Source organism: Pteropus vampyrus, unplaced genomic scaffold (assembly GCF_000151845.1).
Source record: "Pteropus vampyrus isolate Shadow unplaced genomic scaffold, Pvam_2.0 Scaffold46, whole genome shotgun sequence".
Taxonomy (NCBI): Eukaryota; Metazoa; Chordata; class Mammalia; order Chiroptera; family Pteropodidae; genus Pteropus; species Pteropus vampyrus.
This window is the reverse complement of record NW_011888827.1, coordinates 6,960,327-6,978,365: the sequence shown is the minus strand read 5'-3', so window position 1 is coordinate 6,978,365 and position 18,039 is coordinate 6,960,327. Positions and strand designations below refer to the sequence as shown.

At 43.2% G+C, this 18,039-nt stretch overlaps 1 protein-coding gene across 3 annotated transcripts in view; it reads left to right on the top strand.

Moving 5' to 3' along the window:
• The first annotated feature begins 6,743 nt into the window (after nt 1-6,743).
• Nucleotides 6,744-18,039, top strand: part of TCF7L2 (transcription factor 7 like 2) — a 189,621-nt gene continuing 178,325 nt past the window's right edge. For 2 of the 3 annotated variants that reach the window (XM_023530140.1, XM_011359282.2), the window contains exon 1: nt 6,746-6,829. The gene's annotated coding sequence lies outside the window, so the exon portion shown is untranslated. Of the gene's footprint in view, nt 6,830-18,039 lie in introns of all 3 variants that reach the window. The other variant, XM_011359273.2, reaches the window with a different exon arrangement.

The following is an 18,039-nucleotide window of genomic DNA, read 5'->3' as shown; positions in this document are numbered from 1 at the left end:
ATCCACAGGCTTTATTTACAGCCCATAACACTTATGAATGTTAAGATATTTGACGCCACGTTGGCCTTATAATATTCAAGGTCCGCAGACATTGGCAGTAGCTCAAATTTCTCTCACTAATTATAAGCAATGAGATGGAGGGGGTTGGGGGGAAGCCCATCGCAAATGCTGCCCTCTCCCCCGCTGTCCCCACCTCTGCAATCTGAGCTTACTGAGGCAGACACCCCCTCCTTCAGCAGCTGACTTGTACTTTTCCTGTAGGCTATTGTTATACGCGTTTATAAAGAGCACTTTCAGAGATGGGGGCTCTGCACAAATGCCGTTTTCAAAAGCAAAGTTTCTCTAGGTGTTTGCATCTTTTTCCTTTTCCTCTGATTACTCGCTTTCTCCTTTCTTTTTTCTTCCTTCTGTTTTAAAAGACTGTTGCCTATATTGTGCATATTTCCCAGAATACTTAAAGAAACCTGATCCGGAGACTGCTCTTTAATTGTGTGATGTTCCATTGAGCTGGAAGGGAATACACACGTTGCATAGAGCACTAGTTAATGTGAGGGTTTAAAAAAAAAGTGAGGGTGAGGAGAGTTGATGAAAAGAAATTAATAGATGAGAAGAAAAAAAAATTCAGGTTTATGTTAGGGATGGGGAGGCCACTCATTTGAGAAAAGTGCACTGGTGTCTGGGGGAAGAAGCACAGAAAAGTCACCAGAAGGCAGAAGAAATGCTTGACTGAGAACAATGAGAAAAGCGAAAGAAGATGGGACAAAGATTTGGGCTTGGGGGGATTGGCGGTTTCTTACGAGGGGTGGAGGTACCACGGAGCGGGTGCTGTTAAAAACTAGATTGCTTTGCTCAGCAAAGACGGGTTCCAATCCGCTCCACCCAAGAGTGCTCCATCCAGCAACATTATGTTTCATATCAGTTATTGTGTGAGAATCTGGGGTTGGGGCATCTATGGTCAAGACCTTGATGTGGGAGAGAAGGCTAGTTATTTTACCAGTTTTAAATTATTTAAAAGAAGTGGGCAGCTCTATGGGTGTGTGTGTGTGTGTGTGTGTGTGTGTGTGTGTGTGTGTGTGTGTGTGTGTGACAAGCTGACCACAGGTAAAGGGGAGTGGGGTTCGGAGGTGTGTGGGAAATCGTTAAGGGGGGCTGATGGCTCCGTCGTTTCTGGCGGGATCCTTTCCTCCATCTAACCCAAACTTAAAGACCTAGGCTGAAAGGTTTTATTTTCTAATCAATGGAATGCAGAAACTTACTAGCCCTCAGGGACAGATATGAATCCCTTAACAGCTCATTACAAAGATGGGGCTGTGGGATCTTTGAACGGGTTATCAGCCTTGGTGTTCTTCTGTTTTCCCAGGATAGCTTTTCTTCCTTAGGCACATCTGATTTCGGGGTGGTAATTCAGCCCAATATATTGTATTTTTTTTTGTCGTCGTCGTGAAGTAGCCCCAGACAGTTCGGTGTACAGGGGAAGGAATGGCTATTAGTGGGATCAGCTCTGAAGGAGTTAAAATTGCTCGCTAAAGTTTGGCATCATGAAAATAAATTTGAGGCCTGGTAGGCATTAGCAGGGCACAGCACATTTACAGAGCTTAATTAGTACGAACTGTAATTGTTCATGGTCTGCCAGAAGAAGTAATGTTGAGGAAAAGTGGAGTCCTTCTTTTGCAGTCTTCAGTTTGAAACCGATAAATCACTTGCATATTTGTGTAGTGATTCAAATGGAGCTAAGACCTCTCCCATCCCAACATGTGGTAAATTGTAAAGTCAATGAATTGCAGATGTAGGCTACAGTGAGATTCTCTAAGAAAATGCAGAATGAATGGGAACGAGTGATGCTATAAATATTTACTGAGAAGATAACTAGGTCCCTGCGTGCTGGGTCAATTATGATGTACTAAATATATTAGTAAAATGCTTAAGAAATTGAGAGGATTTGTGTGGGTCTTGGTGTGGGTTGGTTTGTTTTAGAAAGTGAAATAAAAGGCACTATATTATTGTTGTGTCAGTTTTATTAAGCCTGAATCACAATGGCATACCCAGGGAAGGACACATGAAACCCACATTAATGCAAATTAATTCGTTATGAGTTGCAGCACTGTGACTGCTAAGTGGAGTAATGATGGGGCATCATTTTAAGAGTGTTAGTGTAGCAACTTTTAATGAAAATGCTGTGTTAGGAACATGTCTCAGCACTTGAGTCCACGTGTTTTTGTATGCTAGAATGTATTTTGTACAAGAGCAGGCAACTCGATTCACTTTTTATATCCCTCCCCCCGCCAAAAAACAGTTAAGAACTTTTATGTTTTGATGTCTAAAGAAAATCATGTAGATTTTTCTCAAAAGTAAACCTAGAAATGCCGATCACCATAACTAAGTTCAACTTCAACATTTAAAAAAAAATTTTTATATTGCAGGAGATTGTAGTACAAAGTGGAAAAACAATGAATGTAGCATCTTCCCCCATAGACCTATAGATGTAACTTTCTTAAAGCAATTTTTTTTCTCTTTTTTTTCTTCTTAGAGGATTTTGGTCTCAGGCAATGTTGCAAGTCAATACTTCTTTCCCCAAATGTGAGTAGGTGGATGTGTGTGGAAGCTGTAAAAATTAATGATCGCTCTCTGACTCATAGCTGATGGTTTCAGGTTGAGGAAAAGAAAAGAAAAAAATTAATGAGGGTAAATAGACATTTGATGGAACATGGAGACAGTAGGAGAGGTTGTTCTTGCATCTAAAGGCATGCGTTTTGTTGCAGCAGGATTTCTGGAGAATGCCAGGAAGTGAAAAGGGGATGCCTTTGTTTTAAGTTGTTGTTTTAGGATGGTGTAAATGTTCAGTGTCTAGATCTTTGCAGGAATGTTTAAGCCCACGTACCTACCAGTCAGCGCTGGTTTTGCCTTCCCAGTGGAAGTCAGAGGGCCCCCTTGACACTTGTGTAGAAGGGCAGGCAGTAGCCCAGAGTCCTGGCCAGAAGTTTACTCCATTCAATGTCTGAGGCTCCCTTAGAAAAAGTCTTAGATATACTTAAAAAAAAAAAAAAAAGTATTCTGTCTTTTAAGCTAATGGCATGGAAATTACATTTTAAGTGGCTCATGGTGGTAGCTACCAGGTAGAAAGGAAAGTGGACCAAAAAAAAAAAAAAATCCCTAAAACCAAAATCTTGTAGGAAATGAGTGTGGATTTATTTGTTTTTTAATAAAAGGGAAAGCTAGGTGATTCATAAAGCTGAAAATAAAGCAAATGCTTCACCTCTTCCCAATTTAATGGAATGAATAGGCATATATATATTTTTTTATCATCACATTGGAAGTTCACTTAGTGCTAGAAAAACCAGCAGGGTTTCAGTTTGTTTAGTCGCCTTTGAGGATGAGATCTCTGGTTGTAAAAGCCCAGCCCCTTTCCTCCCATCTCTGGAAATCTCTGATATCTTTGTATCTGAGACACCAAATTTAGGGCCAGTAATAGTGATTAGATATAAAACAAGAAAAATTAATATATGCTAATAACAAGGGAAGCAGTTCATCGCAAAATGTGGGTTTGATTTTCAGTTGCTGGAGAATTGCGCGCGTCTGTGCTGTGCCCAGCCACATCTTCATGGTTCTTCCTTTGGACAAGAGAGGGCCGGTCACCTGGGGGTGCTAGAATGGGTGGGTGAGCTTGGCCATTGTAAACAAGCACACAGGAAGGGAAGGTTTATTTTGCCGAGAGTTTTGCAGGAAGGAATTAAATGGAAAGTACCTTGAAGTTCTCATTTGGTGACTGCCCCTAGGTACCCCTGGGAAGGAGGCACCGAGTTGAGGGCGTGTTGCGTGCCCAGGGCGTAACAGCCACTGTAGTTGGATGAGGAAGTGATACGGAGTGCTGCAGGTGACCAAGGGCAGGGTGGTCCCAAGAGCTGAGGATTGTGGGAACCTTGTTCTTAAACTCGGATAAGCCTTGGGTACCGTCTTGTCCTGTATCTCTCAGCCTCCACATCTCTTCCAAAAAAGCCAAGGGCCAACCATCTTTTGTTCGCTCCTTCCTTTTAGCTTTTTACAGAGATATAAATACTATTATTTTTCCAGATTAGAATGCCAAGTTTTTACAGGGTCCTTGTATTTTATCTTTGTCTTAAAAGGCTAGACTCTAACAAACAAGGCATATTTGTGTTTTACAGGGAAGGAAAAAGCCGTTTAAAGCATGTTTTAGAAAAGGAGTATTTGGGAAAAGAGGGGGTGGAAACCCAGAGGAGAAACAAGAAAATTGTTAAGTCCTCGTCACTATAGCTGGGGGAAGTTGAGCTCGAAGTCGCTCCAACACAGTGGTTACTGGCTGGGAGTAAAGGCCTGATTGGAGCTTGTGCTGTGGGTATTTGGGAGCTGGCGGAGGTCATTCTGTGTGGCTGGACACCTGAGGAGGGAAGTGACATTACTTGGGGGGCGTTCAGATGGTCTGTGTGAAGGTTAGATTAACCTTGTCCTACTAGATTCTTCAGGTAGCTGCATCTTTACTGTTTTAATTGCACCTTTGTCTCCAGGTTGTGGTGGTGTTCGGTGATGAGGGCCAAGATTAAGAATGGAACCCGACAAGTGAAAATTGAGTTTGGATTAGCCACAGTTTCATTAATGTATTCATAAGGCTGTGATTATATGAAATTTTGTTTCCACGACCTATACTTAGTTATCAGGTGTCCATTCAATTTTAATTGACAATATAGGATTCCTGTGGTTGCCTTGAGTACAGATCGCCTAGGGCTGTGCAGGGTCTGTGGGAAGCAGAGCTCGGACAAGTTTCCATTAAGCTCTGAATCAGGCATTTGGAAAAGAGGAGAATAAAACCCACTGAAAAGGGGGACACGTTGTTAGTGTTGCCTTCTCTACTTAGAAGGAGAACCCCCCCTCAGACAAGAGCTGCTTGCCAACCAAGAATTCCAAACTCGCAGAGGAACCTGTCTCCAACACAAAAGTTGTTTTAACATGATGCAGGATTGTCACAGTAATTAGTGCAATCTCTTGCTGACTGGCAGTTTTCACAAAAAGGACAGGGGGGCAAAGGGTGCAAATTCATCTTTCTTTTTCAGCGATTCACTTTCGATGACCTGCTTCTCACTGTGTGTGGGGGATTGTGGGTGGGGGGGTGCATATCTTCAGTTGCTCAGTGTTCATCTTTGCTTGTTTTAGGGAGCGTGGTTTGTTACTCTGGTTTGACAGGCGATGGGATACTTTTTTGGCCCACCTTTGTGCCCCTTTTAACTTTGGTTAAGATTATGTTTTGGGGCAAGTGGACTCATAATATATACAGGCAGTATTTTTGTTTATTTTGAACAGATAAAATGATCCCAGAACCCATTATATCCCAAAACGGGAACTTGCAACTTTATCCCATGAGCAATGTGGATTTAGACTACTTAAAAAAATTTGATTACTTCTGTGTTGTGTTTATTTTGAGTTGCTTTAAAAGATCTAATGTGAATTCCCCCTCCCCCCCTTTTTTTTTTTAATAAAAACCTGTGAGGACTGAATACTTTTTCTGGCAGGGAGCAAGATATAAAGTAATTGGGCCTAAAACTCCCTTGCAGGCTGAGTGACGCTTCGCTATACAGAAAGGTGATGGTGACGGTGACGGCAGTGCTGACGGCAATGCCGATGGTTCCGTAGCTGTGACAGTGGTGGATTCGCTAGTGTAGATCTGTGCCGGGAAACACAGCTGATTGGCCTGTTGCTACAAGGGGGATGGGCAGCGATTTCTTAGGACCGTCTGAGTCTTCATCATTTGTTCATAAATGGCAAATTAAAATGCATTTTCAGATATTGTCGAGATCATTTATTGGTGGTTGTTTATAAAAGGAGTCAGCAGATGGTGCTTGTTTTCCCAGTTGGTAGAATCCCAAGGTTAGCAAATGTTATTTGGGAAAAGGAGAATTTGGTGAGGAATCTCAGTGTTCCATTTTATTTGGGGATACCCACTTTGATGGGGGAGGGGGGCACCTCTCGGGCTTCAGAGGGATTAGAAGGCCTGGGATAAACTTCAGCCTTCTGTTGAGGAGGGTCTGGGTGGACCGGGATGGACATTCACCCAGGGGCCACTGAGTAGGTGGTCTCTGTTTAGAAAACTCAGTGGCTCTTTGGCAGTGGTTGGCTCCTCTTTGGGGAAGTGTGGGTTGATTCCTAGAGTGCGGGCTACAGAGCTGTCCTGGGCCGGGTGACTTAGTCATTGTGAAAGAATGTATAAGGCATTGGGTGGCCCCTGGGTTCTGCCTGACACATTTGTTTTCCCCAAAATAGAATTGTGTTTGAGAGCTAGAGCCCAGTTATTAGAACTGTGGGGGGTGGGAGGGGGGGCTTGTTATACCTGTGGCAGTCTTGTGGCTTTTCATAATCCTCTCTCTCACAGTCTTTTCCTCTTGCCTACATGTTGTAATTCTGATGACTTTTTGCAGCACAGTTAATTTTCTGCAGCATCCTACTCAGCACACTGGCTTCCTTTATGTCTTAATGGGCATCCGTCTTTCCTTTTCATGTCATTGACTCTCACTCCTGGTCCCTACCCGCTCCCTTTTTGCTTATTGAATAGGGCTTTTTTTTTTTTTTTTTTAAACTTTACCTTAGATTATTATGATCTTATCCATAGCAACAAATAAAAATACACAGGTCTTGATTGAATGCCAAGGCTGCAGTTCAGTCTAGGAAGGTTTGTCTGCTATTCATAAACTGCTTAAGATGTTTTCTTGTAGTTTGTGACATAAGCAGAACGCTTTGATTTGGTTTCTTTCTACAGCTCCATTTTCAGTCCGGGAGCACACATTACTCTGCGTACAAAACGATTGAACACCAGATTGCAATTCAGGTAGGAAATGCAAGAGATCCTTAAGTTTGAATTGTCAATGTGTAGGTCTCTTGTGTCTTTTATTCTCCACCCCTTCCCCCAACCTAGGTGATGATGAATGGTGGTGGTGGTGATGGTGGTGATGATGGTGATGATGATGGTAGTGATGATGGCAGTGGTGGTGGTGGTGATGCTCATGGTGATGCTGCTGCTGCTGATGGTGATGATGATGATGATGAGTGGTGATGATGATGATGATGGTGGTGGTGGTTGATTCATTGGGGGAGGTGGGAAGCAAAGAAGAAACATGAGCAGAAGAAATGCTAAAATGATTTAAAAATGTGGGAAGAAAAAGAAGCCAGGGTTTTTCGTGAAGAGTCTCTTTATGTTTAATGGGCACGCACTCCCCCGGCTTGGCTACTCTTTTTTTGCTTCGGGTGGGGTCTTAAGTTGGGAGTGAAATGAGACGACAGAAAATGAACTAGAAGAATTAAGGTGGGGAGATGGGAGAAGAGGCCATGCGACAGCCAGAGAGTTGTTTCCGATGCATCCACATCATGTTAAGTGGTGCTAAGAATATCACTTTTGACCTGATTGTCCTGAAATGTTGATTTCTCCTGGGCCTCTTGATATATGACACTGAAAGTGCTGGAAGGGAAAGGCGACAGATCCCAGCTTCTGATGAGTGTCCTGTTTCCTGCTCACGTAGTACTTCCATTCTCTCAAATCCAAAGGCTAAACACATCACGGACTAATATAGACTCAGTGCTGAACCGATGCCAACAGAATGCAGTAGTGGAGGGAGAGCAGACTAATACGATTTTCGTCTGTCTGCCTGGCCTTGCCTGGCTTTGCCAGGATGGATGTACCTCATGGCGTAACTGATGGTACTGAAACTTCTTGAGTCTTCTGGTTTAACCCTTTGAAGGGAGGCTTTTGAAACTGGTCGTTTGTGTTAAAGTCTGGCCCTAAGGTCTTTTCTTCCTGGAATTTGATGCCTGTTGGTTAAATGATCTATGTTGTTGCATCGTTCTTTCTTGTAGGTACTCTCTTGCAGATAATTGTGTATGTGTACACGATGTGTACGTGCATGTATGTGTGGTCTCAGAGAACTACAGCCACATTGCATCTTTATAGCTCTGCTATTTGAAATCTGCATCTTCCTGGATAAGTAGCCATTTGCCCCAGGTAAATTATGCATCATTCCACCAGTATGACTCAGCAGACATTTTTATTTGGTAGATTTCTGATATTTTTGTACCCATTTCAAGGCAATGTTAACTTCTTTAAAAAATATTTTGATTACTTCTGCAGTTGTGCTGGCTGGTGTGTGTGTGTGTGTGTGTATGTGCGTGTGCGTGTGTGTGTGTGTTTGAGGGGGAAAGTGCGACCTCAATTTCTCCCCTCCATCCCTAGATATTTTCAAGACTGGTGTCTGTAACTGAATCCTGCAGTTGTTCTTGCCGGCACTTGCTGGTGGACCCTGCTCTCTTTTGATTAATGGCACAGTGAGTCTTGCTCCCAGAAAATGGTTTTGACTTGGAGCTTGGTTAGAGAACATGCCCAAACCCTAACTCCTGATGAATGGATGACGGGCACGGTGTCCTGAGGCCTGCTGCATCTGAGGAGTGCTGGAAAATCCTGTTGCCCGGGGTGTGGGAATCATTGAGATTGAATAGCATAGTGATCCCTATCTTGGTGTGGAAAGGCTGGCTGGGGCCATGTCACTGGGAGACCAGCCGAGACCAGACCAGCTGTTGTGTCTTTACACCCGTTGCTGAAGTGTCCCTTGTTAGGCCGAGCAGTTCGTCTGTTCTCCAAACCACCTGGCACGGTGCAGGCCATGTGAAGCTCTTTCTCAGGAGGAAGATGGAGTAAATTACAGAGCTCATTGTTTGGAGGACTGAAACCATTACTATTCTTCCATGAACAGGTAGTATTGTTCTGCCCCGCTTCTATTTGCGAAGGCTTGATGCCCATGTGGGCAAACAGAGAGACATTTTATTAGAGACCCAGCACCGGCATGCTTTCAGTGTTCATTCTTCCCCGTCCTCCGCTAGACCAGGACGAGGCCGTGCCAAATGGCAGCTAGCTGTAATTCTAGTTCGATCATCAAAGGATAAATGGCAGAAAAACAAAACAAAAGAAGCAGAGGGAAAAAGAGGAAACCTCAGACACAAAAATATTGTTCCCAAGGTGCATGGCAGCGCAGCCCCATGCGGGCTCAGAGGAGAGGGTGGCGCCACTTTGGTGTGGACTAGAGCAGACGTTCCCTGCGCCCTGTGCTCCAGTGTAAGGCTTACGTATGCGATCGTCAGGGCCGAATTTTCTTCCCTGGAAACTTAAAACGGTTTAACTTTAAATACTGTATTTCAATATGAGCTGAGCCTGTCGCTTTCCTAAGCTATATCCTAAAATAACCTGGAGTAGCATGACACTACGTGTCACATGAGATTCATCCCCGCCCCGCCCCTTGATCTCAGGCTTCTCCGTCTGTGTGAATGGCCTCTGAGGGATTCTGTGGGCATGTCCTGCCCTTGTAAAAGCTTTGGACATAATCATCAATTGCTGTGTTGGGATCGTCCCCCACTTCGACAATCGCCTAACTCTTGTCAGGTTTGAAGAGATGAAAGTAACACGAATGACCAGATTCTCTCTAAATGGGTACCATAAATAAATGGAGTAAAAATTAAAAGGCCTTTTGTTTTTTGGACAGTTAATTTAATTATTGGCTTTTGCAAAGTTTTATTGAAGTATAATGTACATACGGCAAGTGCTCAGATAGATCTTTGGTGGAAAGGTGGGTGAGCTTTTACTATCAATGAAAACTTTAGCCAAATCAATATGATATAGAACGTGATTGGAATACTTTTTCTGTAAAGGGCTAGATAGTAATTATTTCACGCTTGGTGGGCCATAAAATCTCTATGGCAACTATTCAACTCTGACATTGTGATGCAAAAGCAGCCAAAAATATTACCCAAAGGAATAGATGTGTCTGTGTCCCAATAAAACTTTATTTATAAAAATGGTGGCTGGATTTGGCCCATGGACTGCTGGCCCCAGAGAATGAATATTACTAACTCTCTAGAAGTCTTCTCTTTCTAGTCTTCTGGCTTCCCCCACCTCCAAGAAAAAATTTTGCCACGGATTAGTTTTATCTATCACCATGGATTAGTTTAATCTGTTTTTTAGCTTCTTAGTAGTGAGTGGAATTGTATACAATATACCGTCAGAGAGCTGTCCCTACTCAGCATCGTGTCTGTGAGTTTCATCTCTATTATTGTGTGTAGCAAATTTGCTCTTTTTTATGGCTGCATCGTATTCCACATAGGAATATGCCACAATGCATATTTTTTCTATGTTGTCGGATATTTGGATTGCTTCCAGTTTTCTGTTATGAATAAGGCCCTGGTAACATTCTCACTCTCACCTGTTCATACGCAGGGTGGACTTGTAGAGGCATAGAGTAATGTATGTGCTTAGCTTTGCATTGACCTTTTAAGAGAGACTCAAACACTGGATTTCAAGTGTTGCCATGGGAATACACTAGCATGGTTGTTGTTAGGTATGTGAGTGATGTGAGCAGTACGATAAGATAATCTAGGTGTGATCAGAGGCCACTTTGCCCAGGCTCCAGTGCAGGCCCCTTCACGCATTGGTTTGGCCTCTGGCCCCAGCTCTCAGGAACTCCTGTTAACTCGGGAGAGATTTTGCAGGCCGAATGCAGAGGTGTACCCGCATTGCAGATGACTCCCAGGGATGCCCTGCCGGTGACTGTGGATAGATGTTTAGGCATCTCTGTTGCCTCCTGGAAGAGAACTCTTCCAACACTCTCCACTCATCATTATTACAACCCCAAGAGCAGTGTTGTAATCAAGGTCAAAACCCACAGAAGATAATTTCATTTGGTTTTCAGAAGGGCTGCTTCAGAACCAATTAAGCCTTTGTTTTAAGAGTATTTTGGCCAAAGGTTGATGTTTTAACACCAAGTCAGATGTGATTTAGGGGGAAAAAAAAACCTCCACATGTAGCAAAAACAAACTGAGTAGACCTTTCTTGGTTGTTTTTCTTTTAAGATATGAAGTGGTGTGTGTGTGTGTGTGTGTGTGTGTGCGAGTGCGCGTGTGCACGCGCGTGTGTCTGCGCAGAGACAACTAGGAGAGGATCCAGAAGAAATGGACCATATTATTTGTTTATACAGCTGAGCGGTAGAGCCTTTGCTGCAGTGGGCGTTGCTTTCCCTGTCCTCAGGCTTGCAAGTTCCCATCCAAGCTGTACCAAAGCATTCCTCCGCTGCTTGGTCTTGGAACTCATCTGCCATGATTTAGTGAGTCCTGGAGGACCCTCCTCCAGGGCCTGGGTGCCTTCTGGCTCCAGGGAGAGAATGATGGAAACTGGAGCGTGCCCTTGTCTCATACTGACCCCTTATTCCTGGATGTGAACTTGACATTTAGTTTTGTCCATGTCTTAAAATTGTTAAGATTCCTAAGGTGCTATGGCTTCGAGTCCATCTCTTTGCCCGAGTAGACCCTCAGTATTTGTGATAAAAATATTCAGAGATTAATACCAGTGGATATGACCAGGATGTTTGTTGGCTTTCTGATGGTAGTCTCTTGTATTCTAAGTCTGTCCTCTCACAAGTTCCCTGGCTGTTTAATTTTCATGAAGATTTGCAGTCTCGGTTGAGGGAACCATTTTGGGCCAACTGGGAGAACTCCCAGAAAACAGATTCAGTTTTTGGTAGTCACTTTCTTACTTTTCCTTTAGTCCTATCACCTGACCTGTCTGTGAGGTTCATGTCCACTTTCCACAAAGAACGAAGTGTGTCTCTGTGTGGTGTGTGTGTGTGTGTGTGTGTGTGCGTGCGTGCGCGCGCGTGCGGGGGGGGTGGGCGGTGGAGATGGGGAGGAGAGGGCGAGAAGTGTCATTTCACCTGCATAGAGTTTAACAAAGTCTGTGGATGCTAGTTAACGAATTCAAAATGTTCATTCACTTGGTATGGTTTTAAGTCCATACTTCAACGCTCATTCATTCATTCAGAAATATTTATTATGCATCAACTGCGTGCCAGGGGAATTCTTCGATGAGCAAAACAGACAAAAAATCCCTTGGTTTCACTGAGCATAAAATAATGTTTTAAATATGGGTTTATAAGCACGCTACCCCCCTTGGTTTGATTGAACAGGTTTCGGGTGCAGTCTGGGAGGTTGCATGTTTAATCACGGTTCTGATTTTCAATCTACTAAAATTTGAGAATTGCTGCCCTAGAGCCTTCTGAAATCAGTCGATCGATCATTTGTTGGCTGCTTGGTCATTTTCACTTTGCCGAATAAAACTTGAGGGCTGGTCAGGTATTCAGTTGGGATAACTTTCTCACTGTGGATGAGAAACTGGACTGAGTGCCTTGAGGTTCCAATGAGCTTTTGAAGCCTTTCCTTCTCCGTGATAGGTGAAGAAAGCCAGATCCTTTTGCAAGGCTCAAGAAGAGGCATTTGTTTATGAAAGAGTAGCTTAGACAATCATGTGCTTGGTCTTAGGGGTCTGAAGCAATAACAGGAGTTGATAATAATAGCTTGTGCTTATTGGATTCTCCCTATGCGTTGGATCCAGCGTTAAGTGCTATATGCGAATTATTTATTGATTCTTCATCATACCATGGAAGGCCGAAAGGTATAGTTACTCTTATTATGACCATTAGCCCATTTTGTAAACGAGGAATCAGAGACACAGATACGTGAGGTATTTTGTCTAAGATCAAGGAATTAGAATTCAAACCCCGGCAGTCAGACTTGGGGGAGATTGTACCATACATGCTTATGCTTACGACTGTCTGCTCGAAACAGCTCAAGGAGACCCAGTAGTTTCCTAGAGCAGTAGCGACAAGCTAGCTCTGCCTACACAAAGGAATCACCGGGAGTTGGATTTTACTCCTTGGAGAGTCCCGTTGATTAGGACTAGGTTAGTGTTTGGTAAACTTGAGCAAGCATCACCTGGAGGGCACCTGGAATGTTTGTTAAGATGCAGATAGATTGCAGGCTACCTCCAGAGTTTCAGGTTCTGTAGGTTTGGGGTGGGTCTTGGCATTGGCAGTTTTAACAGATTTTCAGGTAACTTTGACGTCCCTTCTCTAGCGATGGACTTTGAGAACCGCTGGACTAGGGCAGTGGTTCCCAACTCTAGCTGCACATCACAGTCCCCTAGGAGCATGAAAACCAATGCAAGGCCCAGGCTCCACCCCAGCCCACCTGGATTGGGATGTCTAGGGGGTGGTATCCGAGCATCCCTGTTTCTGAAAAGCTTCTCAGGTGGCTTTACTGTGTACATGGGGTTGAGGACCACTGGTTTGGGGGATCTTAGAGTTTGCACCCTCACCCCACACTTTGGGTGATTCCGATGCCTGTAATCTCCTTAGGGCGCAGGTGTTGTAAAGTCTTGTATTTGTTTGCTTATTTTTAGCTTGACTCTCTTTCCTTGAGGGAGAAAAGGCTGGTTACTTTCAGGGTTCTGAAGGATGTCTGTTCAATGGTGGGAGTCTCTAGTTTGAGAACATTGCATTAATGGGTGATCAGTGGTGGTCACTGTCCCCTGAGTTAGTGAGAGAAGGTGGGATTCTGCTGTCACACACAGCGTGCTATGGAGCCCTGAAGCTTGCGGGGCCTGGCCTGGCAGCCTAGTGCCGCTCACACTTTTGTGTCCTTTTAAAATGCAAATTTGGATTTAGTGGTTTCAGGGCGGGGCCTGGGAGTCTGCATTTCTCATACCACCCAAGGGGTGCTGATGCTGCTGGGCCCCAGACCACTCTTGGGAGCAGAACGAAGGTAGAGTCCATTTTGAAAGTTGAGGAAACTGAGGTGCAGAGGGGCGAATTGGTTTGTCCAGAGTCTCACAACATGGTGGAAACAGGGCCAAGGCTAGAATCCAGGAGTGCAACCTAGCTTTGTGTGTGTCTTCCAAGAAGTTCCCGTCTTGTCTAAGCCAATAGCAGTCACATTACATCGGCCAGATAGAATAAAACAATCTGGTTTTGCTGTTTTTACTTATTTTTTAAGAACTCGTATCTGTTCTAATTGTGTTTATGCAAGTTGAGATATTTGCATCTGTTCACATGCCACCATGTTAAGGCACATGGGGCCCAGCCTGCGCGGTTCCTATGAGGGCTGGGCTGGTCCTGGACTAGAACAGCTGGAAAGAATGAAAACAACTGTTCTATCAGCCACATGTGTCCCCCTTATGGTCCACAGCAAGTGTTGTAGAGGACCGACCTGTGGCAGTCAGCTGGTTGTATTTTCTGACTAAATTCTACAAGTTGCACTTTTCTAAAGTTGTTGAGAATCACGGGGCTATTTTATTAAGCACAGAAATTTTTAAGTGGGTCGTGGCTAACCTTTGCAGGCTTATCAGGGTTAGCACTTAATTTGTTTCTAAAGTTGAGTTTGGTTGTATGGTGTCAAATCCTGATGAAACAGATAAGTGGCTGCAAAAAATGTTGTTTAATGGTTTATCTTGAAATTCTTCAATTAAACAGAAATGACAGCCGACCATTATCCTGAGGGTTCCATCAAAACCACTGGGTGGTTCACAATGTATGTAATATTTAATGAATAATACACTGAAATTGAAAATTGTATAAAGCTTAAAAGTAAGCAACCTGTACTATATCTCTGTGTAACATGTTATAAAAAGAAACATTAGAATCAAAATAACATTTGTGGACTCTTTGAAGTATCTTCACAAATCTCAGTTTTTAAGGGATACAGCTGGGAAAAAACTTGGTTACACCAGATTCTCCACTGAATTTGGCATGTCTTTGCCGTTGCTTAGTGGTGGGGGCTGGACGAGGTAGGGTGGCTTAGTGCAGCATTTCAAATTCAGCATCAGCACCATTGACAGTTTGGGCTGAGTAATTCTTGGTTACACAGGGGATCATCCTGTGCATTGCAGGGTGTTTGTCTAGCACAGTGCCTGGCTGCTGCTACCTTCTCCATGCCACTAGTAGTCAACAGAATTGTGACAACCAGAAATGTCTCTGGACCTTGCCAGATGTTTCCTGGGGGTCCAGATTGCCCCTGGTTGAGAACCACTGATGTGGTATAACCGTTTAACAGGTGCCCCGTGCCACTGAGGTTGTAGTAGCATGACCTTGGCATTTTAAAGGAACAGGTACAAGGGGAAGGTGTGGTTGAGCGCCTGCTTCTGGAGTCAGATAACCTGGGTTTGGGTGCCGGTTCTGCCAAGCCTCAGTTTCCTAATCTTGTAAAATAGGGAAGGTTGTTGGGAGATTAAATGAGATGGTATGTAACGAGGTGGGTAGTGCAATGGCGCATGGCAAAGTGCTTGATAAATACAAGCTGCTGTTTTTAGCACTGAGAACTATGTGAAGTACTCGTTTGCAGATTTAGAATATGCCTTATCCGGACATGCATTGTATATTTTTTATTTCCTGTCAGGAACATCACACATGATAAATTTGATAACCTGGACTCTCTGCTCGTGTAACAAAGATTTATGACTCCTATTGGTTGCTGTTTGCATTTCTCTTATGTCACTTAAAAAATTCTGCCTAGTCCTTGTAACATTGGACTAGAATATAAGCTCTTCTGAGATTGTGTCTTCCTCATCTTTATATAGCGCTGTGCAGGACTGCCTGGGACACAGGTATACAATAAGGGCTGCGAATGTGTTTACATAATATATACTGTGGCAGAAGAACAGTACGTCAGTGAGACTGAAGCGGGTGTGTGTTAGAGGTAGTTTTTGCATTTTTCTCACAACAGCCCCTTTCATAGCATGAGAGGCCAATGATAATTTTTTTCGTATTCAGCTAAGTAATTTGAGATAGACCTTCAGTCCTTTTGCTAACTTGATGTTCTTTCGCAGGTATCTCATTTTTTAAATTTCAGCTCTCCTTCAATGCATGAATTTGCACTTGGTCTGAATGCCTGTGGCGTCGCTCAAACAATGGATAACCATAGTTGGACTGGTTTATATTTCTGTGATTTTCTTCTAATTTTCAAAATGCTTAGAGTTGGTTGTTTTTTTTTTTTAAACTATTAGCTTTTTTTTTTTTTTAAATGATAACTACTGTTACCCATTGGATTTATAACATTTCCTCAGACTTTGACAATTGTCATTCATTCCTACAGGAGACTTCAAAAATAGTAAACAAGTGTTTTCATTCTTGTGGATGGATGAGCCCGCCCAAACAAATTTATTTCTTTCTATTCTCAAACCTTGCGCCTCCCTGAATTTTGAGGTTGAGATGTGGCACCAGAATAAATAGCTTTGGTTGAAATCAGACATCATCCAAGTCTCCAAAGTGGATGTGTGTGTGGTGGTGGCCTGTCCTGGGCGGGGGCAGCTGGAGGATTGTTCACAGCAGGGCTTTGCTTTGGTGAGGCTGCTCTGTAGGGAAGATAGCCTGGTGTCAATAGTTTTTAAGTTTATTCAGTAAGCATTGATGATTGAAATTGAAGAATTGTGAAGACAATTCATCTTGAGGAACAGAGAGCGAGTGTGAGCCGGGCCACTGGGAGCCGACATTGACATACGGGCCGTCATCAAACTAATTGTTGTTTGAATTACCTGTTATGATCCGATGACAAATCTGCCTTGCTCCTGCCACTGGAGCAGAAAATGTAGCTTGAATTGGCGTGATGTTAGCAAGTGTAAACTGTACTTCAACAAGATGGATAAACCCAATTATGGGGCAGACCTGTAGAGAGAAAATCCATTTAAATCTCGTAATGTTAAGCAGAGCTGTGTTTAATTCATTTGGACCAATTTGGGAATGATGTATGAGTGTTGGTGAACATTAGTCAAAGAGGGGATCACTTGGGGGAAAGGAAGCTCCAGTGTTGCAAGCCACTCCGGGGAGGCAGCTGGGGTGTCGTCTCAGCAGCCTGCACTAATGGCAGGGAGAGGCAGAAATGACAAAACGATGTACTGACTGCTGCTGGGAGAGCGGCACCGTGTAAATGAGCCAATGAGGGAAACACATGAAGCAGAAATGAGAGGAGGTGTTTTTCGTAAATGCTATTGACAGTCCAAAATATAAAGGAAATTTGAAGTTTCTCTTCTGTTTCTAGTCCCCGTTACCCTTCTGGGTTTTTCCAAGCCCTGTAACAGGAGGCCTAGAAAATGGTCTTTACTTTTGTTTAATGATTATTTAAAGGAGAGAGAAAAAGAAAAGGGACAGTTAAATATAAATTGATAATCTTAGAGCCTTTGATTCTCTTTTGGAAAGCAGTTCAGAGGGGTTTATTATTCCGAAATAGGTATTTTCTGCATATTTGGACATTTGGAAGGTTTTGTCTGTTTAATAAAGATTTCCATTTTTTAAAAGCTATTGAGTGGTGACCCAGCTTTGCACATAGTAGGCATTTAATGTATATACTGATTAGATGAATGAAAACATTGAACTTTACGGAAGTTACTCTCAGGGCTAAATACTCGTGTTTCCTACACCTCTATGTCATTAAGGTCGATGAAAGTACCTTATGTCTTAGTTTCACCTAGTAGTTTGCATTACCAGAAATATTACGATTTTGTGTAAAAGTTTATGATTTTACTTTTTACTCCCGCTTCTCGTAGCATTGTTTTTGCCACAGATGTTCTGAGGAACTCCAGCTTCCTTTCAATTTGAGAGGAGCCGATAAAGCGCCCCCTCGAGTCGTTATTGTTTGGGTTTTCCCTTTTGGTTTTGGGGTTTTCTTCTTTCTTTTTTCTTTTGTGGAGTGGAATGGACTTGGAGACATTGCCTGTTGAAAGGACAATTTGAAAGACTGGAGCGTGCAGAAAGAGCTCGGCAGTGGACCGCCGAGAAATTCATGGTCGTACACTGTTGCCTCTCGCCCCAGTGCCCGTAAATCTAACTCTTGGAAGTGCTGGGTGTAAGTGAAGGTTAAAGCCCTAAGAATTTTTTTTATGTAATTGGGGTACAGTTCATTATATGGGATCGTGGTGTACATTAAGTGTCCATTCCAGGCCAAAAAAAATTTTTTCCCCCAGAGGCAATTTTATTAGTTTTTGCTTTCTGGCTTTCTCCAACTTTGCACTTAGTTGAAGAACCAATAAGGAGATGATGATAAAAAATCAAGACTTTATAATAATGTTCAACACTGAATTCTCAGGATCCGAATATTTCAGTCTAGTTTATCAGTAGAATCTAGGTATCTAGGTAAGAAACAGTTGGAGATCATTTAAACTGCCATCTCCAGCAAAGTCTGCCA